The 24,931-nt window shown below is 43.0% G+C and overlaps 1 protein-coding gene across 2 annotated transcripts in view; it reads left to right on the top strand.

Moving 5' to 3' along the window:
* Positions 1 to 24,931, top strand: part of LOC124612734 (uncharacterized transporter slc-17.2-like) — a 507,667-nt gene that overhangs the window by 124,356 nt on the left and 358,380 nt on the right. The window lies entirely within an intron of this gene.

Here is a 24,931-nt window from a genome sequence, read left to right as displayed (position 1 = left end):
CTCCTTCAACATACGATGTCTCTTACATATCCTACGTGGTCTGGCAACAGTTCTAAATACGAGCAACACCAATGCACTCTGGTGGTCGTTCTGTCTGTCACAGAGAATTACGACTCTACTCTTTTACATAATCGGCAATGGTGTGTGTGTGAGTGCTAATTGCATTGTCTATGTCGTTAGGAATTTAATCTGGAATAATACAGTTTTGTTTTTACATTCAATACCTAAACTAAACTCAGGCCGAATAGGCCTTCGGAGATCCAACAGAACCGATTGACCGCCGCGTCATCCTCAGACGATAGACATCACTGCATATGGTATGGAGGGGCATGTGGTCAGCACACCGCTCTCCTGGCCGTTGTCAGTTTTCGTGATCTCAATCATATAACTCCTCAATTGGCCTCACAAAGGTTGAGTGCACCTCGCTGGCCACCAGCTCTTGGCAGATCCGGTCGGTCACACATCTAAGTGCCATCGAAACCAGATAGCGCTTACCTTCGGTAATCTGGCGGAAACCGGTAATTACCACTGCGGCAAGACCGTTAGCATATGCGATACCTACAAATTAAGAAAAGGTTCATGTTGTAATTTGTACATTAATGAATATTTACTAAAGTTATTCGTTTTTCCGGCTGAAATCTGCGTTTCCACTCCCCTTTGCACGCGCTAGCCTGCTTATTATATCCTCCTTGCTTCATCCGTCAATTGTTATTTTACCTCCAAGGTAGCAGCATTGCTGACATCGTTTACTTCGTGCTCAATAATTTTGGTATTAAGGTTATTTCTAATCTCATTTCCGCTACTCCTTAACGCTTCCGTTTTCTTCGATTTACTCTCAATCAACTATTCTGTACGCATTAAGTCATTCCACTTGATAGGTTCCTCAGTTTTTCTACATATTCTCTGAGGGTACCAATGTCTTCAGCGAATCTTACCAGTCATATCCTTTCACCCAAAATATTAATTCCAGTCTTGTACCTTTCTTTTATTCCCGTCATTGCTTCTGCAATGTACGGATTGAACAGCAGAAGCGAAAAACTGCATCCCGGTCTTGCACCATTTGCAATCGAAACCCTTCGTTTTAGGAGTTCCATTCTTACTGTTCCTTCTTGGTCTTGTACGTGTTGTATATTACCAGTCTTTTCCTGTGGCTTACGCATACTTTTCTCAGAATTTCACAGTGTCAAACGCTACTTCTACGTCGGCAAAATGTTGTAAACGTGTCTTCATGTTCCTTGAGTGTCGCTTTGTAATGTAATTTAATAAAATTTGAAATTTATTATATCTGCTTTGATAGCTTTTAATAATGTGACGTCAAAACAAAAGAGAAATAACTCTAATAATACTATGAACAGTGTAATGTAATTTAGTTTAACCCGACGCGGATCAGCAATCAGCAAACTAGCTCAGTATTCAGGGTGGTTGTGGGACAATAAATAATTAATTGTCTCTCTCCTGAATCCTCACAGATATTCTCCAATATATACATATATTGTTAAAACTCATGTGCTTGTAGCACCAGATAATATTTTGTATGCCAGTTCAATTTGAAGTAATATAACTCGTAACTCCATATCGTGGTTTCGTCTCGAATACCAATATAAGATAACAAGCATAATCTTTTGCAGATGACATCATCTATTAGAACTAGAATCCTGTGATCAGGCCTTTCTACCTGGGATATTATCTCGCACCCTTGACAAACTCTGAAAGTGAAATATGTTAAATTATTCATAGCGGCCACATAGCTCGTAGAATCTAAAAGAAAGTTAAGTGCCCTAACCGGCGGCTCGTCCCGAAAATGAGCTGAAAGAAAATTACTAATTATTTTATAGTATGGCACTTAACAATGGTCAATATTCCGTTAAGGCCACGTCTAATCATGACAAGTAAGGTTGAAGAATATGCATTATTGAATACCGTACACAAATTTTAAGTTATGAACAACTATATTTTTTTTCGTTTTCAACTTACATAGACTATTATAGCAAGATGAACTTCAAACAATCGTTCTTTTCTCTTCAAGTCCATTATCAGGAGAAGACGACAAAAGAATAGAGAGTTCAGACACACAATATCGAATGTCCATGGAGTTGCTGTATAATGCATTTGTTTACTCGCTGGCATGCTTCGCCAGCTATTCATACAATAATTATCGATACACGGCATTTACACACTTCAAGTTCATGACCACCTCAGGAGGTACAGTACAGCTTCCGTTGTCAAGCACAGAATCAGAACTATCTCTCTGGTGCCTTTACATTTTTCAAACTCAATCTGCCATTTAACGGATTCTCAATTGTCTTTTCCATTTTTCTGTGTATGATTCTTGTCGACAACTTGGATGCATGAGGTGTTACTCAGATTGTTCAGTATTTACTGCAATTTTCTGCCCTTTTTGTCTTCGAGATTGTGCGAATGATATATTTTTTTCGGAAGTTTGATGGTATTTCTTCAGTCTCAAAGATTCAACACACCAACCAGTATAGTCGTTTAGTTGCCATTTCTTCCAATGATTGTTGCAATTCCGGAGAAATACTATCTATTCCATTTTCCTTATTTGACACTAGTCTTCCGAAGCTCTGTTAAACTCTGAGTGAACAACTGGATCATTTATAGCCTCGATATCGACAACAGTTTCCTTTTCTATAATGTCCTCGCACAAGTCCTCACCCTCGTAGAAGACCCCATTGTACTCTTTCTACTTATCTGCTTCCTCCTCTGCGCTTAACAGAGGAATTCCCATCGCACTTTTAATGTTGCCGCCCTTGATTTTTGTTACACGGGAGGTTGTCTTGATTTTTCTGAATGCTGAATTAGTCCTAGCGACAACCATTCCTTTCTCGATTTCGTCAAACTTTCCTGCAGCCATTTCGCTTTTGCTGATTTTTTCTCAACAGTTTTCCCCATCAGCTCTATACTTACTACTCTGTGTTGCCTTAGGACAATAATAAAATAACGATTGTTATTTTTAAAGTTATCCTTATAACTTAAATTCTCCGTAAAAGGATGATGTGCTTGTATTTCATTCTTGAACTGGAAATATTTTCTAGATTTTCATTATCCTCGGCAACAAAGTTTAGTTTGATGGTTTGTTATTGTTCCGAGCTTTGTATTTAAGTATCGTGAGTAATTATCATCCATCTTCATCAGTGATCTAGTTTATACCGAAGTACCTACGAAGCTACTGTTTGTCGTCTTCTATCTTTGCTTTTACTGTGAAATTTTATATCTTATTACCCTGATTTTCACTTTTCTCACATAAAAAACTATGCGAAACAAATTATACTATTGTCATTAAGCTTTTAGAAATAGTACCAACAGCAAAATGGAATAATCATCCCGAGCGACATCGATTGGAACGACTACATATGTCAGGTTGAGATTCAGGGAAAGAATTCTAAAAGATGTAAATCATCCACAAAGCAAGCTGCTTACGAAACCCTCATTCGACCGATTCTTGAGTGGTGCTCGTCAGTCTGAGTGGTATTAGGTTGCGTTAACAGAGGACAATGAGGATCTTAACAAACAGCGCTGCGTTTCGTCACGGGAGTTCGTTTAGTGAGAACGAGAGGGTCGCGAAGACCATCATCAAACTGCAGAGGTAGGTGCTACAAGACCGGTCTTGTAGAACCTTCATCACGGACAGATTTATTGTTAAAATTCCGAGAACGTACGTTCCACACCGAGTCAAGCATTATATTATTTCCTACCAAATGATTGTGTAGGTAAAATTAATGGTAGGAATTATATCTCAAAACGAGGCATTAGTGCAATCGCTCTTCATACGCATAAATCGCATATGGAACAGAGTGGTACGTAAACGACAGTGGAACGATAAGTACCCTCCAATAAATACGGTGAGATGCCTTGTGGAGTGTACATATAGATGTAGATGTAAAAGACTGGACCAGTATTCACCTGTAGACTAAATGGACAGTTGCTGCAGTATCTTGTCTTATCCAAACAGTTTTTGTGTCAACATGGATTTATATCCGTTGTGTGTAGGGGGCTTTTTTAGGGCATTTCTTCGATGGGCAACCAATTGAACCAGCATTATTTGACGTCTGGCTACAAATTCAATGGGTTTTTTATGTAAGTAATTTTCCAGAATTTATTCCGATTATTCCGGAAATGGTATATGTGCTCTTGATTACTTGTGCCTTAAACACTAAGACATTAATTCGTAAAGTTAACAATCACTGCGAATTGGGGTTGTTAGTTTATGAAGCTGAAATGGTTAACAAGGCACATCGAGAGATGGAAGTCTAAATACCATACTGAACTTTCTCAATGAATGAACGAAGGCGCGGGAGAAAGATCGGAGGAAATTTTTCAACTCGTCACAGATTAACCTCAAACCAGTATACTATTTGAAGACAAGGAAACTACAACCATATAATTTAATGAAATAAGCTGAGTGGGCGAGAGAAACTTCACTAGGCCTCTCAAACTAACAAAAAAGTGTAAATGGGAACAAGTGATAGTGATATATACAGCACGAAATTTGATTAAGACCGCAACGCTAACGCCCTGCGTGTTCCTGTATTGACTGATTAATTTGAGCGTGCAGTGCAGAACGGAGATTACGGCCCCCTTTCAGTTAATTATTCGGGTCTGACCCGCATCACAGTGGCTTTAGGCACTTGTTCGAGAGTGACCTGAATATTAAAGTTGTATGTGCAGATAGAGACCGTTTGAAAGACAAATACAGAGCACCGTCTATGAAGGCAGGGGGTGGGTGACGTTTATAACTGCTGTTCATAAACTGCTTATACGTATTTTAGGCCATATGTGATTTTTTTTAAGTACCATGGAAATTCAGGGGCGTTCTTTGGTTCAACTGTATGATGTTCTTTGCCTCTGTTCTCTTTCTGTTTTCGCTACAGACCGCTTCTACGCTTCCCTTCAGTTCAAACTCCTTAGGTTTCCAATCCAAGATTTCCCTGTTTAGAATCGCCCTTCGAAGGGGTTTTACAATACGCCTTTATCTTACGTGGAGCACATCAACGTGTGATTTCTTAACCGTTGTTGGAAATTTTCCTTCACAAAAATAGAAAGTTCTTCGTAGCAGTCATCTTTAATTTTAGTAGGGAATTATTCATTTCAGTTGCGAATAATATGAGACAAAAAGTGTTTAGCCGCGCGGGATTAGCCAAGCGGTCTCAGGCGCTGCAGTCATGGACTGTGCGGCTGGTCCCGGCGGAAATTTGAGTCCTCCCTCGTGCATGGGTGTGTGTGTTTGTCCTTAGGATAATTTAGGTTAAGTAGTGTGTAAGCTTAGGGACTGATGACCTCAGCAGTTAAGTCCCATAAGATTTTACAAACATTTGAACAAAAAGTGTTTAGCCTCAGCTTCTTCGTACGTATTTTAAACACTTTTGCGCTTCAGGGGTTCAGCGGTGACTGTTGCAGGACCCTCTGCCTACAAGACGGCATTGCAGTTACTTGTTTAGGTACACTGCCGTCATTCAATCGTCCCAAATAGTTTTTCCATTTTTGTGCGTTGTTGCCTTTTATCATTTAGACGATTAAGCAACTCTTGGATTGAACTTTCATTTCTCTGTGTAATAGCGCGCAATCTTTCGATTTTTACTCGAATTTAGTATGAGCTATCTATACATGGACAGTGTCTTGAAAGGAGGATATAAGATGAACATCAACAAAAGCAAAACGAGGATAATGGAATGTAGTCGAATTAAGTCGGGTGAGGTTGAGGGAATTAGATTAGGAAATGAGACACTTAAAGTAGTAAAGGAGTTTTGCTATTTGGGGAGCAAAATAACTGATGATGGTCGAAGTAGTGAGGATATCAAATGTAGACTGGCAATGGTAAGGAAAGCCTTTCTGAAGAAGAGAAATTTGTTAACATCGAGTATAGATTTAAGTGTCAGGAAGTCGTTTCTGAAAGTATTTGTATGGAGTGTAGCCCTGTATGGAAGTGAAACATGGACAGTAAATAGTTTGGACAAGAAGAGAATTGAAGCTTTCGAAATATGGTGCTACAGAAGAATGTTGAAGATTAGGTGAGTAGATCACGTAACTAATGAGGAGGTATTGAATAGAATTGGGGAGAAGAGAAGTTTGTGGCACAACTTGACTACAAGAAGGGATCGGTTGGCAGGACATGTCCTGAGGCATCAAGGGATCACAAATTTAGTATTGGAGGGCGGTGTGGAGGGTAAAAATCGTAGAGGGAGACAAAGAGATGAATACACTAAGCAGATTCAGAACGATGTAGGTTGCAGTAGGTACTGGGAGATGAAGGAGCTTGCACAGGATAGATTAGCATGGAGAGCTGCATCAAACCAGTCTCAGGACTGAAGACCACAACAACAACATCTATACATTTCATTTTTCTTTCTTAGAGTGGACTCGGCTTCCACATCCACACCATACTGTTAACCTTGTTACTGTAGTGTTTGATTTTAACAACATGTTTTTATCTTGTTTTTCCAAAATACTGATATGTATATAAACATTGGAAAGAATATTGTCGACAGAATACGTGCGAATACTATAGAGAAAATTCCATGAACTTGTGGTTTCACATCGGAAAAAGAGGAAACACTACGTACGATGAACACTTCTAGGTCAAGTGGTGCAAGTAGACCACACTGTCCAGCCACATTTTGTGACCACCTGTCAAAAGCCTGAATAATCACCTTTTGCTGCGCAGACTGCTGCAAGATGTGCAGGAAGTGTGTCAGTAAGTTTCTGGAATGTACCGACAGGCATGTGGAGCCCTGACGCCTCCATTGCCGTGACCTGCTGGGCTAGGTTCAATTGGTTCAAATGGCTTTAAGCACTATGGAACAACATCTGAGGTCATCAGTCCCCTAGAGTTAGAACTGCTTAAACCTAACTAACCTATGGACATCACATACATCCATGCCCGAGGCAGGATTCGAACCTGCGACCGTAGCAGCAGCGTGGTTCTGGACTGAAGCGCCTAGAACCGCTCGGTCACAGAGGCCAGCCTAGCTGCTCTAGGTTTCACCGTTGAGGATACATGGCGCAAACAAGCTGATCAAGGTTGTACCACAGAATCTCGACTGTGTTCAAATTCGGAGAGTCTGGTGGCCAGGAAGTACTGTAAACTCGTCGTGGTGCTCTTCGAACCATGCGCATACAGCGCGAGCCGTGTGGAACTTTGCACTCCCCTGCTGGTAGATGCCATCGTGCCGAAGAGAAAGAAACTGCATGTACGTGTGGACGTGGTCCCTAAGGATAGGTGCACACCTGTGTTGCTATACTGTGCCATGCAGAATGGCGAGATCGTCCATCTGTCTGATGGGGTGATTCATCTAGATAGGCCACCTGTCGCGACTCAGCCGTCATTCGCCCCTTTCATCTATGACTAGTGTTGCACCACAGTGCCGTTTTGCTATGCACGGTATACTTTAACCTTGGCTGCATGCGAGCAGTTTACAAACGTAGCCGTTTCGGAACGGCGATCAGCAGTTGTTGCGCCGACGATCATCGACCAAAACGCGGCGGTGTCGGCCTGTGAGCTGCCGTGACCGTGGCAGGGGCCCCTGACGTCGCACGCGGCTGTGTCGTAATGACCTCCGTCGCTATGCAAATTGCCGGCTCCAGTCAATGCGAACGGTGACCTTTGGTGGATGGCTATCAGGCAGCACTGTGCAATAAAGCAACAAGATGCTTCATGAAGCACGCTTCTGCGTAAGATGTAGCGAGTGCCCCCCCCCCCAAATTAAGTACAGACTGGCGACAGCGTCTATATTGTTAAGCGACTACCCAAGAATCCGGAACACGGAACCCAAAACCAGATGCAGGGTGCCCGTCTAAGAGCTTAAAGTGAAAATGAACTTGATTTTCAATATTGTGCGAAGTTATTGATCGAATTAAAAAATTAAAATGCTTAAGTAATCTTCTGACTAAGCGGTGTAAACTCATGTTAAAAGTCTTACAAAATAAGACAAATATTACAGTTATACACTGTGTATTTGTCCTAAGGCACACAAACTCACGGCGCGCACGTACCTGGACTTAACTCATCCAGAATTTCAGAATGAAAGAGCTTGACAACTTCCAACAAAATTTACATATAATTCCTCGCTGGAACACCCGCCACCCCCCCCCCAAAAAAAAAATGAAAGAAAAGAAGTTTATACGAACTACATTTTCACTGTTCATGCAATGAAACTTCATCATCAGACATTAATTTATTTTTTAATATCTATTAAATATATTCACAACAGTTTTCAGGCACTATTCAGATATATCACTGAATGCACAGTTCTGCCAAGAACTACCTGACAAAGGACTTAGGCAATACCCTCCGGCTCTTACAGCTAAACATAGAGGGAACAAGCAGAGCAAAAAGTGAGTATCTCACTCAAATATTGATTGAAAACAAGGTGGACGTTGTTCTACTACAGGAAACCCACTGCTCAGACGAAACCCAACTTCATTCCAGGTGTAAGCTCCCTGGCTACACGTTAGCTGCTGCGACATACCATGCAAGTTACGGATCTGCAACATACATCAAGAATGATGTTGAAGAGGTAACAGATGTCCAAACAAAAACGGAAAATAACATCCATACCATCAGGCTGAAAATCGCCAACACAGAGATTGTGAACATCTATAAGCCCCCAGCACAACCATGGGTAAATGAAGCTGCTCAAAATATTCCACATCCAGGAATAGTAATTGGAGGCTTCAACAGCCATAACACACAATGGGGCTAGAGAACCACGAATGAAGATGGTGAGAAAGTATCAGAATGGGCTGAAATGGAACGCCTTTTCTTACTATTTGATGGGAAGGACAAAGGGACATTCCGCTCAGCTAGATGGTCTCAGGACTACACTCCCGATCTCTGTTTCGTTACCACTAACAACAAAGGATTACCCTTGCAGAGCAGCAGGGAGGTGCTCAGTGCTTTCCCTAGAAGCCAACACCGACCTGTACTGGTGAAAATTGGACTCGAAATCCCAGTTGTGAAGTCTATACCAAAGCCACGATGGAACTTCCAAAAAGCCAAATGGGAAAAATTCTCTGAAGAGGTTGATCGTATTATTCAGTTTATTCCACCTAAAGTTAGGCACTACTACCGCTTTGTTAGACTAATTCATTCCATTGCCAGAAAACATATTCCAAGAGGCTACAGGAGAACTACATTCCTGGATGGAGTCGTAGATGTCAAGAATTGTATGACGAATTTAAAACTCGAAACACCAAGGTAGCAGATGAATTGATTTCGGCCCTAGATTCAGCTAGGCAAAAGAAATGGATGGAACTAACTGAAAACATGTCTTTCCAACACTCGAGTAAGAAAGCTTGGAATTTATTAAGAAAGCTTGGCAGTGCCACAAAAGTTAATATCTTATCAGACAAAATAAATCCTAACAAAATAGCAGCCAGGATTGTTAATATAACAAGAACACCAAGCAACAACAACAAACAGAAAGCCATAGAAATAAAACATGAGCTAAAGTCTAAAATGTCTCAAGCACAGCCTTCCGAATTTGCACAGAAAATCTCTGCAGCCGAAGTTGTTTCAGCCCTAGATACTCTGAAATCTGGTAAAGCGGCTGGTTGTGATGGTATATACCCGGAGTTCCTTAAACATGCTGGCCAAGGTGAAGTGCAGTGGCTAACTGCACTGTTTAATGAAATTCTCGCAACAGGAAGACTGCCAAATCTTTTTAAGAAAACTAAAATAATTTCCATCCTGAAACCGTCAAAATCTGGTAAAAATCCTGAAGACTATAGACCCATTGCACTTCTAAGTGCCTGCTATAAACTGCTGGAGAGAGTACTCTATAATAGAATTGCACCAACTATCCTGAAACACATTCCTGTAGAACAGGCTGGCTTCAGACGGGACCGGAGTTGTAGTGATCAAGTGCTAGCGTTGGCAACACACATAGAGAAGGGCTCCGAAGACCTGAAGAAAACAATGGCCGTGTTTATTGACCTAACATCAGCATATGATACAGTGTGGTGGAAAGGCATGCTTCTTAAGTTCTTAAGAATAATTCCATGTAAAAGAATTGCACAACTACTCAATAACAAGCTGTCCAACAGGAAATTCCAAGTTCACCTAAAAGGTCAAGTAAGCAAGGTATACAATTTAAATGATGGACTACCACAAGGATCAGTATTGGCCCCCCTACTTTTCAATTTATATGTCGCTGACTTGCCAGAAACTAAAGCAAGAACAATTATCTATGTTTTGGTTGGCAAGAGAGCCAACACCGTGTTACTAGAAGGAGGCCGAAAGACACGCGTTTTACCTCACGCAGGCTGGCGTGAGGTCTGGAACAGGACAAGGAAATTAGAATTTAGAAAAACGGACGTAGCTGGTGGAATACTCAACTTTAATCCGTTAATGGTGAACTTCGGTCTTGACGGTACATGATTCAATATCAATGGCGCCTTGCTAGGTCGTAGCAAATGACGTAGCTGAAGGCTATGCTAAACTATCGTCTCGGCAAATGAGAGCGTATTTTGTCAGTGAACCATCGCTAGCAAAGTCGGTTGTACAACTGGGGCGAGTGCTAGGATGTCTCTCTAGACCTGCCGTGTGGCGGCGCTCGGTCTGCAATCACTGATAGTGGCGACACGCGGGTCCGACGTATACGAACGGACCGCGGCCGATTTAAAGGCTACCACCTAGCAAGTGTGGTGTCTGGCGGTGACACCACATTCCTCCCCAGCAAATCGGCGTACAGTTGTGGCATAAGGCTTCCGCCCGCCGTGGGGAGGACCCCATGTTGACGTATGTGACGAGGTGGGGAGCCAAACAACAGGCGAGGCTGCGCCACCCGCACCCTGCCATTCGGACCGCGGGGAGCTAGGAAACGCCTGAAAACCTGCCCCAGGGTGCACACCAACATGCGGTGTATGCGCCCGCAGAGAGACAGGAGGGGCCGAAGGGTCGACCTCCATCGGGCCGGGGCACCCGACGGGCGATGGCGACATATGGCCCGGAGCGGCCAAGAGTTCCATGTCGGAAGACAACCGGTCATGGGAAGCGATCGGCAGCGCGTGACCCAGGGCGGCGCCCGGCGGTTGCAGCGGCGCGTCCACTGCGGGCGTCGCCGGCGGGAGAACAGGCGCCGGCGGCGGTGGCGGCGGCGCGTCGCCATGGGGCAAAATGGAAAGCAGCGTCGGTAACACCTGGGGCTGAGGCGAGCCAGTAGATGGGTCCCCAGGGCGCTGACCGGACGGCACCGCCACTAAAAGCAGACAGCGAGCGGCAGATCCCATGCGACAACAGAGGCGCAGCTGGTTGAGATGCCGGCGCACCTCACAGAGTCCGAGGCAGTGAAGAATGCGCCCTTCGAGCCAACGCCGTGAACCTCGGTAGTGACGATAGTAGACAACGTCGCCTGGAGCAAAAGCAGGTGTCTGCCGCTGCACAGATGTAGCAAAGACATCAAGGTTCGATGATGACGACCGTGGAGCAACTTAGCCGGAGAGCGACCATCTCGGGGCTGAGAGCGATACAAGGACAAAAAGAGCAATAACGAGTCCTCCCGAGAATGCGATTCTTTTAACTTCAACATCTGGGACTTGAAAGTCCTGACCAATCGTTCAGCGGCACCGTTTGACTGTGGCGAAAACGGCGCGGACGTCAGATGTTGAATACCATTGGCCTTGCAGAATGACTGAAATTCTGCGGACATGAATTGTGGGCCATTGTCGGAAACAATAGTCTGTGGAAGACCTTCAATGCAAAAGATAGCAGATCACGCTTGGATGGTGGCAGATGACGTAGTGGAAGACATTCTGACAACAAAAGGAAAATTACTGAATGAATCTACCACAACCAACCATCGTGCATTCCAGAATGGACCAGCAAAATCGATGTGTAAGCGTTGCCAAGGGGAAGTGGCTTTTGGCCATGCAAAGAATTTCCGCGGTGGGGCTGATTGTTGCTCGGCACACACCATGCAAGAAGAGCACATATTCGTAATCGCGGCATCGATTCCGAACCAAGTACAGTGCTGACGAGCTAGTTGTTTCGTTCTCACTATACCCCAATGTCCTTGGTGGAGAAGCTGTAAGACAGAGGACTGTAACGAACATGGCATCACGACCCTGGACTGATCATTATCAGAACGCAACAGCAAAAAACCACGTTGCACAAAAAGTCTCTCCCGGTGAGCAAAAAATCAGTGAACCAGCGGATCCCCAATCCATGACTTTGACAAGGGCCATTGCGTAGTAACGAAACGCATAACGGTAGCAAGGACAGAGTCAGCAGCTGTGGCTGTAGCTACATGACGAAAATCAATCGGAAACGATTCGACCACGTCATCGGTTTCCTCATCAATGAACATGCAAGCAAGTTCGGAGGAATCAAATGCCCTATCCTCAGCAACAGGCAAATGGGACAACGCATTGGCGTTTCCGTGCTTAGCAGTGGACCGATACAAGATATCGTAGCGGTACTGCGAGAGGAAAATAGACCAGCGAATGAATTTCTGTGCTGTACGTGGAGGTACAGGCTTGTTCGGATGAAAAAGCGATGTCAAAGGTTTGTGGTCTGTTATGATGGTAAAGTGACGACCATACAAGAAATCATGAAACTTTGTAACACCAAATACGAGAGCCAGTACTTCTATCTCTATCTGTGAATAATTTCTTTGCGCAGACGAGAGCAATTTGGACGCAAAGGCAATAGGGCGATCGTGCGATCCATCTTTGTGCGCAAGCACAGCACCGATCCCGAATTCCGATGCATCTACAAAAGGGGCTTCTGGGGATCGAATGGCGTAAGGCAAGTATTGGAAAGCAACGCCGATTTCAACTGGCGATAGGCGCGTTCGCATTCCGTCGTCCAGACGAACGGAACACCTTTACGGCGTAAGCGATGAAGCGGAGCTGAAATGGAAGAGGCATGCGGCACATATTTATGATAACAGTTGATTTTTACCAGCACACTCTGTAGCTGCTTCAAATTGTGCGGCTAATGCCGGAATGGTTCCTCTGAAAGGGCACGGCCGAGTTTCTTCCCCATCCTTCCCTAATCCGATGAGACCGATGACCACGCTGTCTGGTCTTCCCCAAACAAACCAACCATCCAAATTCTGCGGCTAAGGCAAGTCTTGTATGGCACGGAGGTGCTCGGGACTGGGATGTATGCCTTGGGCATTGAGTACATGTCCCAGGTAGGGCAAGTCACGAGCAAAAAACACACATTTGTTCTTCCGCAAGCGAAGACCATTTTGTTGCAAGACCTGAAATAATGTTCTGAGATCGGCTAAATGTTCTTCTTCCACCTTTCCAGAGATCACAATATCGTCCAGATAGTTTGCTGCAGTAGGGACCGACGCACAAACAGTTTGTAGATATTGCTGAAACAATGCAGGGGCGGATGCACACCCGAATGGCAGTCGTTTGAATCGATACAAACCAAGATGTGTGTTAACCACCAAAACGCACTGGGATTCTTCGTCCACCGCTTTGCAAGTATGCATCTGCTAGGTCCAACTTCGAAAAATATTTACCCGGGCATAGTTTGTCAAAAAGATATTCCGGGAGGGGTAAAGGAAAAGTTGCAATCACGAGTTGCGGATTCACTGTTGCCTTGAAGTCCACACAAAGTCTCAATTTTCCCGAAGGTTTTGGCAAAATTACTGAGGGTGATGCCCAGAGAGAAGCCTGCACGCGTTCAATTATACCTTGTGATTCCAAATCGTGTAATGTTTTTGCGACCTCATCACGCAATGCGTGGGGATCATTGCGGCTCTGAAAAATTTTGGTTGCGCGTTTACTTTCAGTTCCAAATGTGCTTTATAGTTCTTAGCGCAACCAAGGCCCAGTGCAAAAATGTCTGCAAATTCTTCACATAGACGAGAAACACTGTCTGAAGGCACAGTCTGGTTCACTGATAGGACCTGATTTACTATAGACAAGTTAAACAACTGAAATAAATCGAAACCAAACAAGTTCACTGCAGAAGAAGAACGAAGGACATAAATGACACAAGTTTTGTTTGTCCTTTGTATGTTGCAAGAAGGCTGCACTGTCCTAACACAGGGATCTTTTGACCTGAATAGCTAGTTAACATTTGCGGCATGCAACGGAGGTGTGCCCAGCTGTTTGTACATGTCTTGATTGATCTGGAATGGTATCACTTTGCCGTTAATGTCCAAGTCTACAAAAAGTTTGTTGTCCTGCTGATGACAAGAGCGACTGTCTCGTGCAACGTGAACTGACACTGGTACATGATCACTTGCAACTTGACGGGATTTCCAGCGATGTCGACGCACACTATTTGTGGGACGAACACAGTCACTGTTAGAGAGAGTAGCACTGGGCGGAGTGGAATGAACTACATGAATTTCCATAGGCGAAGTTTCAAGAGCCTGAGTATCCTTGGTTCGAATTCGGCATGAAGCAAAGGGCTTGGAATGGTTGTGAGTTGCCGATCTGAGCTTTTTCTGGCAAACACTTTGAACATGTCATTTTTTATTACAGAAAAAGCAAATAGCCTGGTGTGATAGGTAGTTCTCGCGTGAATGTCTAGTAGCACACGGCGGGCATGATTTTCGCACTGCATTTGCTTGCCTGCGCGGCACACGTGGCTGAGAGCCTGGCGGCAGCGGCGCATCCGGGCGCGAGGGCTGTTTACTGCTCCATGCAGCTCGCCCGACGGGCCGGTTAACCTGACAAATGGCTGGTGAAGTTTCAAATTATTCCTGAGCAAAGTCAAGTGTGTCCTACCGATCCAATATGTCCATCACTTGTTGAAGGGAGGGATTGACTAGTTTCAAAATCTGTTCCCTTATACGAACATCAAAAACGTTGTGTGCAATTGCATCACGTACCGTAGTATCTGAATAAGGGAGTCCACATTGACACTCAAAAGCACAATCCCTAGTAAGGCCTTGCAAGGTTGCAACCCACTCCCGATTAGTCTGGCCTGCCGTACGTTTTGTATGCAAGAAGGTATACCTTTTCGCAACTACATTGACTGATTCTTTGAAATACGCATCTAATGCAGACAAAATTTCATCGTAGGACAGAGTTGCTTCATTGCGTCGGGGAAATAATTTGACTATCACACGGTACGTGTTCACTCCTACTGAGAACAACAAAAAAGGCTGCCGCTCGTTACCTTGAATTCTGTAGGCGGCGAGATGGAATCCAAATTGGCGGGACCACTCCGTCCAGCTTTCCAGTGCAGCATCAAAAGGTCGAAAAGTTGGTGCAACAGCGTGTTGTGGCTGCGTTGGCGGTGGAGCGGCGGCTGTCGCATCGTTTTGCATTGCCCGTTGACCCTGGACGAGCTGTGCAAGGGCATCCAGTAAGGCCTGCGTCTGCTGATTCTGTAAGCGATAAAATTCGGCCAGTACATCTGGAGATTGTGCCGAAGCCATTACACAAGTAAATCACGGCAATATCGACAAGAACGCGGTATTGCCTCGTCGCCAATGTTTTGGTTGGCAGGAGAGCCAACACCGTGTTACTAGAAGGAGGCCAGAAGGCACGTGTTTTAGCTCGCGCAGGTTGGCGTGAGGTCTGGAACAGGACAAGGAAATTAGACTTTAGAAAAACGGACGTAGCTGGTGGAATACTTAACTTTAATCCATTAATGGTGAACGTCGGTCTTGACGGTACATGATTCAATATCAATAGTAACTGATAATGGCGCCTTGCTAGGTCGTAACAAATGTCGTAGCTGAAGGCTATGCTAAACTATCGTCTCGGCAAATGAAAGCGTATTTTGTCAGTGAACCATCGCTAGCAAAGTCGGTTGTACAACTGGGACGAGTGCTAGGAAGTCTCTCTAGACCTGCCGTGTGGTGGCACTCGGTCTGCAATCACTGATAGTGGCGACACGCAGGTCCGACATATACTAACGGACCGCAGCCGATTTAAAGGCTACCACCTAGCAAGTGTGGTGTCTGGCGGTGACACCACAATCTATGCTGATGACATAGCCTTGGTGACGCAGGCTAACGAATGACTCTCACTCAGGATCCACGAATTCTAGATGAATTTTTTAATGGATGGCGACTCAAAGTAAATAGAAATAAAACTGAGTCCTCCACCTTCCATCTGAGTAATAGGCATGCTCGCTGTAAACACCTAACTGAAACAGCATTAAAAATGAGAACCAGAAACAATATATTACACAAACTCTCCGGAACAAGCTGGGGAGCTAAGGCATCAGTACTCAAAACAACTGCCCTCTCACTTATATACTCTGTTGGGGAATATTGCAGCCCTGTATGGCTGAACAGCGCTCATACAGCCATGGTAGACACGCAGCGGAATGTAGCCATGAGAAGCGTATCCGGGACAATAAAATCCACACCCACAGAATGGGTACCTGTTCTGTCTAATATTGCCCCACCGAAGTTACGACGTCAAGCAGCGTTGATATGGGAATGGGAGAAAGGCTCCAAGAATTCCGAGTTACCGCTACACCAGGACTGTGATGCCACTCAAAGGTAACGCTTAAGTCCAGGAAACCCTCCTGGAGACTTGGAGAAAGGCTTACTTCTGAAGGATTCCAACCAGAAACAGCATGGCGGGAAGAATGGTTCGCAGCCAATCCCGATTCTTCGGGATCCTACACGAGTCCCTCCTGGATTCCACTTACCTAGGAGGTCATGGACCACCCTAAATCGCATACGCACGACGCACGGAAGATGCCGGGACTTGAAGCATAAGTGGGGAATCGCTGAAAGTGCGAAGTGTGACTGCGGACACCAACGACAAACAGTACACCACATAGTCACAGAGTGTCACCTACGGAAATATGCTGGAACTCTGTCCAGCATACATGATGCTCTGGGGAAGCAATCTCCTGGCTGGATACTTTAGACATTAACCTATAGTTTTTATTACAACTTGAAGCTCTGTTTGTCAATATTACTGTTTATAAAAACCACATTTCCTCTTTTACATGTAACGCATCCTAGTGTTTTTATCCGTATGTATATTATTGGAGGAGGAGGATGATATTAGTGTTTAACGTCCCGGCGACAATGAGGTCATTAGAGACGGAGCGCAAGCTCGGGTGAGGGAAGGATGGGGAAGGAAATCGGCCGTGCCCTTTCAAAGGAACCACCCCGGCATTTGCCTGAAGCGATTTAGGGAAATCACGGAAAACCTAAATCAGGATAGCCGGAGACGGGATTGAACCGTCGTCCTCCCGAATGCGAGTCCAGTGTGCTAACCACTGCGCCACCTCGCTCGGTGTATATTATTGATTTATCGATCTAATCTAAGACTTTTATTACCATAAATGAATGTAATCTATTTTATTTGTAGTATATGCATATTGTGTTACCAGTAACATCATTGCTGTTCAATTCAAGTAATGTATCCTTGATGCCAAACGAAATAATAAAAACTGAATGCAGTTGCAAAATTATATCAATGTACAAAAACATACTTGAGCAAGTATGACGCCATAAATATAAATTTGCACGGAAAACTAACTTTCACTTAAGCTGGAGATGAAGTATTTATCCAACGTTTCATAAAGAGAACACTTAGCGAGTTCCAACAAAACCTTAAACATAAAGACAAACTTCCCCTAAAATTTTTCTTCTTACTTCCTTAACGGGAAATATTTAACGCGTTAACTCATTTGTAAAGTAACCAGACGTTTGAAGCTGTTTTATACATGGGAGCTCGATTCTTTAAGGAATTGGGGGTTTACTTTTTATTCTCGTGCTACTCACAGGAAATCAAAATATAGTACAAAACTAGAGAACGGGCGCCGCTGTGATTGTCACATTGGACACGCCTTCAGAGAAATATGGGGTTTGGGTACCCACCTTACCACAAAGACTTAGGGTTTCCGTGGCTCTTTAATTTACATGATACAAGTGATAGATTCCTTCCGTTCCGAAGGCTGCAGACGATTTCATTTCGCATGTTTATCCCAGAACGCTGTATCAAGCAGCCTCTAAGTCGAAGGCATGTAAAAATTTTTAGTGCATTAAATTTACCAAACAATATGCAGCGGCTATAGCGGACTGTTACGTTCTCTCATATCAAATATCAGTAATTTGCCGTTACTTGTTACAGACCACGGCAGGTATTCCCTTCTACACTTTAACAAGCGTAGTATGTACAACCTTGAGGTTAGCGCTGGCAGGATTTTTGTTATCACTGAAATCCGCTTTAGCAAACTGGGTTAAACAGAGGAACTTTCATCAAGGACGTGGAATTCACTCACATGCAGATAAGAGTAGTAAGAGTCCTTTTATATCCTCGTTAGCGTTTTCAGCAGTAAAATCTACAGTGTTAGACAAATATCAGTGAGCAGTTGCCAGTATCAAAAAGCAAGAGCATGTATATTAGGCCCACTGTGAAAGGAGAGGATTAATGAAACATAGTATCTCTTCTGAATGAGTGAGCAACTACGCGAAAAATCAAATATTGCCCAATTACTCATTTTTCTCATGTACTCAATTACTGCAAATACTGCAAATGCTTGATAACATTATGTTCTCTGAGTAAAGCGAACTGCCTAGTTTGACTATTGCGCAATTTCTGACTCTACGGAAGTTCTGCCCATGTACAGCCTACCAAACAGACAAATTAACTAATTGGTTCCTAATAGATACAATGCAGTTCTTGGGTCGCTTCTTGCTACAGGGAGAATCTCACAATCGCAAGAAATATTAGGCAGGCAGACTGAACACTACTTTTTACAAACAACCTTGCCACTGTTTACAGCGTTGAAGGAAATGTTTCGTTTAACAGTAAACAGGACGTCATCTGATGTGTTTTTGACATCTGCTTCTTTGAATACGCCAAGATTTCTTCCTGATCTGTTACCCTTATACATTAACTGTCACCAGCCCAGTTATAAATTTCCGATGGCCTTTCCCGCCATCTTAATAAATAGTGCTGATCCTTGATCGGACAAGATTGCGACGACTAGCTGCTATGGTCATTTGAAAATGTACACACTAAGACAAAAAAGAGCACCACGAAGGAATGATCCGAATGGGACAGAAATAGGTAGTACAAACATATGTTTATAATTTCATAAAATATGGACGCCTTATGCAAGAGAAAGTTCTCCACAAACTGAGGAAGTGAATAATGCGTTGATCCACTTCTGTCCCTTTCCCCCCCCCCCCCTCCCCGCCCCCGCAAGAAGTTATTCGGCATGGCATTGATTGAGACAGTTTTTGGATGTCCTCCTGAGGAATATCGTACCAAATTCTGTCCAACCGGAGCGTTAGATCGTCAAAAGAATTCTGCACAGGGCGAAAATTTCTACTGCTCGTCTTCGTGTTTGCCTATCCCCACCTTGGCCAGCGAGATTGCCGGATCTCCCCGCAATTCAAAACTTTTGGAGCATTATGAGTAGGGCTCTCCTACTAGCTCGCGATTTTGACGATCTATGCGCGAATTGTACAGAATTTGGCACGATAGCCTGGAAGAGGATGTGCAGCAGTTCTATCAGTCAATGCCAAGCCGAATAACTGCTTGAATAAGGGCCTGAGGTGGACCAACGCGTTAATGACTTGCTCAATTTGTGAAGCTCTTTCTCCTGAATAAAGCATTCGATTTTTTAAAAATTGTAATCATTTGTCTGTCTGTACATGTACATCACATATAGGGATTTCGGTCCAATTCGGGTAATTCCCTCCCGGTGCGCAATTCTTTTTTGTCTTAGAGGGAATATCACAGGTCGTAAATGCTGTTTATTACTTTAGTTACTACAAACAGCCGATTGCTTTGGTGCTAATACATTCATGATAGTTTGATAAGTGTGAACACAATTTTTACGTTTCTTGGTAGGTAGGCTTGAGATACAAGTGAATAATTGTGTAAGTTTTTACCGATAGAATTTAAGGCACTCACCTTGAGAGTTGTTTTTGTTTAACTAGCATTTTTCCCCTTTGGATTTACTCTTTCGCTGTTAACGACGACAATTTCAATTCATAGTAATATTTCCTATATTATAAAGTACAAAAACGATATAGGACACGTTTCTAAGCATATTTACAGTTAGTTTTCTTCCGCTCGCTCATGTAAGCAAATGGAGCGTCATGCACTCGGTTACTACTTGCATCCAATTTTACTTGTTATATGCTTTAAAATTCTTCACTCTATGAAGAACTGACTTTGGAGATAATATTGTTTTACAAATTATCAAAAAAAAGTTCAAATGTGTGTGGATTCTTATGGGACTTAACTGCTAAGGTCATCAGTCCCTAAACTTACACACTGCTTAACCTAAATTATCCTAGGTACAAACACACACACCCATGCTCGAGAGAGGACTCGAACCTCTGCTGGGACCAGCCGCACAGTCCATGACTGTAGCGCCCTAGACCGCTCGGCTAATCCCGCGCGGGTACAAATTATCTCGGAAAGATTAACCGCTGAGGTAATATAAATTATTTTCGCAGACAGACATGTAGAACGATTACTGAAAATATGTAAAATGGCGAAAACAAATTATTCACTAATTTGAATGCAATTGACGTAATATTTACTCACTTTTTGTTGTTATTCATTGTCACAGGGATCATACTCAAATTCGTGAATATTTCTTTTAGATCTCTAACGGTGTCTTCATTGAGGAGGTATAGTTCCTTGGCAGATGAGGTTCTGGCTGATCATGTAATGAACTGCTGGGAAGAGGTTACAGTAGAGCACGCAGAAGATTCAGTAATTGGAAGGAGTCTGGCACAGATCAGTACAGTATCATACTCTTCTACAGTAGATGGTGGTAGTCTTGGGTAACAGACCGTCAAGTGGGCCAGTGACTGAAACTTTTAGTACTGACGCGGTATATAGGGTTGACTGCTTGGCTGTGCTTGAAGAACCATTTCACGACAGTCGTAAAACTGACTCTGATAGGGTAGTGTCCGTAAATCCGGATTTGAATGTACAATATAAAGTTGGTTAAAAACTTCTGTCCTCTGGGAAATATCTCCCTCCTGAGGGCAAATGCTTACTATTGCCAATTTTCTGCATATTTTTTCAAAGTTTATCAGTACAGATTTTGTGTCTCCTATTCATTTGTATGAATATTAATCATCCCATAATTCATGGTGAATTTAGAAATATATAAGAAATTGAGCAGTTTCATTGATTAATATTTTCAGGTAGTACATACCGATACGTATTTTATTGTTATGCTTTATAAGACTGTGTCACTTATATGGTTAAACGTCTAGTTGCTATAGTATGTGCGACTGTAGGTAATGCTTTGGCGATAGTGGATGACATTTTTAACATTTGATACATAGATCTTGTGAACAATCAAGCACCTTTAATTAATAGGGAACAAGGGTGATTCTCTCGAGAATTAATCGTTCACTCTGAAGTGGAGTGTGTAGTGTTCTTAAAGATTCATTCCGTAAACAATTGCCTCAGATAAAGCTGACTTATTTCTGCGCCACATCGTTTCTTCTAGGAGTGCAAACCCAGTAAGGTAACCAAGAGAAATTCTGTGAAGTTTGGAAACAAGGGAAAAAGGACTGATGAAAGCAAATCTGTGAAGGTCTGACGTGCTTGGATAGCACTGCCGGTAAAAGCATTCCCCGTAAAATACAACATTCCAGATTTGAGTCGTAGTCCGACACAAAGTTTTAAACTGGCAGGTAGTTCAGTGGTGATCCTAGTTAGTCTGAAAGTTGTTAAGTGACTCGAATAATTTGTTCTATGTGCTATGGTTATCCGTACTAGTATAAATTACGTGACAGTCGACAGAAAGTTATAATAGTAGCAGTGGGCGCACGAACTACCACCTCCAAAAATATTTATTCCTTAAAAGTTTTTTTTTATAAATAATACGTCGGTTTTCCAAGAGAAGGTGTCAGGAACAATCTATAAGTGGCGATCAGACAGTTTCCGTTCGAAGTCGCGCGGAGTGGCAGCGCGGTTTAAGGCGTCATGAAACGGACTGCGCGGCCCCTCCCGCCGGAGGTTCGAGTCCTCCCTCGGGCATGGGTGTGTGTGTTGTTCTTAGCATAAGTTAGTAGTGTGTAAGTCTAGAGACCGATGACCTATGCAGTTTGGTCCCTTAGAAATTCACACATTTGAACATACCGTTCGATGAGCGTACAATCCAGAATCGATGTACCAGACAGGCAAGATCGCCGTGAGCATATCCTACCGACGCACCAGATTGAGGATATCCGTTTGGTAAAACACCGTGTTCTGCAGCGTGAAGAAGTCTGAACTGTCTGCCACCGGCCGATGTGGCCGAGCGGTTCTAGGCGCTACAGTCTGGAACCGCGCGACCAATACGGTCGCAGGTTCGAATCCTGCGTCGGGCATGGATGTATGTGATGTCCTTAAGTTAGTTAGGTTTAAGTAGTTCTAAGTTCTAGGGGACTGACGACCTCAGAAGTTAAGTCCCATAGTGCTCAGAACCATTTGAACCATTTGAACTATCTGCCGCACATGCTCGTCTGACAGGAATTGTTGATCCTTCAAGGCCTGTTTTCAGGGACCGAAGATGTGATAATGGCATGTGGAGAGATCAGTACTATAGTGCGGATGCTCGAGTGTCTGCCACGTGAGTTGGCGTAATTTCTGCGTTACAACATTTGCGATATGGGGACGTGCGTTATCACGAAGAAGCACCATCCCTCGGAGCACCATTGCACAAGTGTGGTATTCGTGAGATGTGATAGTTCATACACATTCCTCATTAAGCGATGAATGTCTATCGGTGTTTATTGGTTCAAATGGCTCTGAGCACTATGGGACTCAACTGCTGAGGTCATTAGTCCCCTAGAACTTAGAACTAGTTAAACCTAACTAACCTAAGGACATCACAAACATCCATGCCCGAGGCAGGATTCGAACCTGCGACCGTAGCGGTCTTGCGGTTCCAGACTGCAGCGCCTTTAACCGCACGGCCACTTCGGCCGGCTATCGGTGTTTATTCTTCGGCAGCCAAGACAAGAATAACACCACGTTGGCCCTGTTTGGACGCATTTAGTAACAATGTCGTCATAGTTCATGTTTCCGCATTTATCGCACACACGTCGGAAAGACACGAATGGCACAGTAATTCCTTGCCTATATATAGGTGCATATACAGTATACCCGCATCGGAGTAGCGCTACGATGCATATACGTTGCAGCAACGCCTCAAACGGTAACCTTTGGATCGGCCCTTATACATAAAGGTTCAAAGTTACTTTGGTCCAGATAAGTGTCCATTAATCGGTATCAAATATTATTCATAATTTTCCAGCATCTACAAAATGTTTCGCTACTAATAAAGTACGATTTAACACTAGCATTAAGGATTTATTGGTTGCCATCTCGTTCAACTCTTGTTAGTAAAATCAAGATATGACTTTACTATTAATAATATCAAATGACTTGATTGTTAGATAAAAACGGACTTCTGCACATGTTCAGAACAGTAATGCGAAGTTTTTAAGTGTTGAAACTGCTTTCTGTTCGATAATGTTTGACTGTAGATTAGAATTATCTTATAGGATTCAATGTTTATACATTTATGTATGTGACCAGTTTTGTTTTGGTTTTAAATGAAATTTTCAAGTTTTTTACGCATTACAAATCCTTGAGGACCATTTGATTTTGGTCAGTGGAAATAATATTTAATCAGGAGCACTAGCGTAACTTCTTCCACATCCTTGAGGATCCTTTCACTCACGCTCTATCGAAAGGACGTTAGCGCATCTACTCTTTTATATTTATGTATTTCTGCTTTTATAACGTCCATATCCATCACAATCTTTTGAGGATCTATGAAACTCGGAGTATATCTATTATCTATGTATCCATCTAGTAATTTACTTTAAGGGGCTCCGGAAAGGCTCAAAATCATGAAAAGTTCAATTTTTACTTTTTTGCGTTTTCTGAATCTGCAGACTATTTCCTTTTAATAGATATATAATTTATTCAATTCCGAAGACTACAACTATTTTTAAATTTTTTTTGAAATGTGTTCTACATGGGCGTGACCCACTGTGGCGCTGTTAAACTGCTGTCAAATGGTGTTATTATTAACGTCCGTGTTCATCAGGTACATTTTAGTGATGTGAGATAAAGTATGTGTTGTGGCTAACCTGTGATGGTTCAATATATATCGCTGGTGTGATTGTCGATTGTTTCATGTTTATTTACTCTGTCGTTATCTCGAAAATATTCGTAATTAATTCTGTTTCTTGAGTCTCTGTTTTTTTTGAAGTATAATAATGAGTAAAAGTAAAGTTATTAGAAATCCTCTGAAGGCTTTTAAGAAAAGGAGAAATGTTGGAAAGCCAAAGGTATGTGTTATTACTGTAAACAATAAAGACGATAACCAAGTGAGTGAACCTAACCTCTCAAGTACACCTGCCCATAACAGTCAAAGTGGGAAAGAAAATACTCCACAGAAGAAGCTTGGTTCAATGAGTGAAAACTATTAATGTTTAATGGGCGAATCGGATGTGAATGAAATGTTTGATATGTCGGTTCTCAAAGGAATTTTTTCAAACTGTGTAAGATGTATTCATTGTAGTGAAGTTGGTCTGGAACTCTCAATAATAAAGCACTTAGGACTTGCTAGTGAAATACAACTGAAATGTGATCAGTGTTCATACATGATCACCTTTTGGAACAGTGTTGCAGTAACTGCAACTGAAGAAAATGGTAGCAAAATCTACGAACACAACAACGAGCGATGCTTGCTTTAGACAAGGAACGCCTTCGGGCTGCAGACAGGGCTGTAAAGAGTCTATAAATACAAGCAAGAGTAAACAGGAGAGGAACAAGAGGAAGCTGGAGGAGGAGTTTGCAGAGGATGAAGATAATCCATCCTATGGACCTGGAATGCACTAAAAAGTTAATCCAATCTTTGTCGCTCGATTCCCAAAACTTTTATTTTCTCATACTAATTACATGTTTTCTAAGGATCTTCCAAACATATTTGTTTCAAACTTTCAGTAAATGTTACACAGTACCTTCTGCATAATTTAACACAGCCTTT

The sequence above is a fragment of the Schistocerca americana genome, chromosome 4, assembly GCF_021461395.2.
Source record: "Schistocerca americana isolate TAMUIC-IGC-003095 chromosome 4, iqSchAmer2.1, whole genome shotgun sequence".
In the NCBI taxonomy this organism is placed as follows: Eukaryota; Metazoa; Arthropoda; class Insecta; order Orthoptera; family Acrididae; genus Schistocerca; species Schistocerca americana.
Note: the sequence above shows the minus strand (reverse complement) of the source record. Positions and strands in the feature narration are given on the sequence as shown.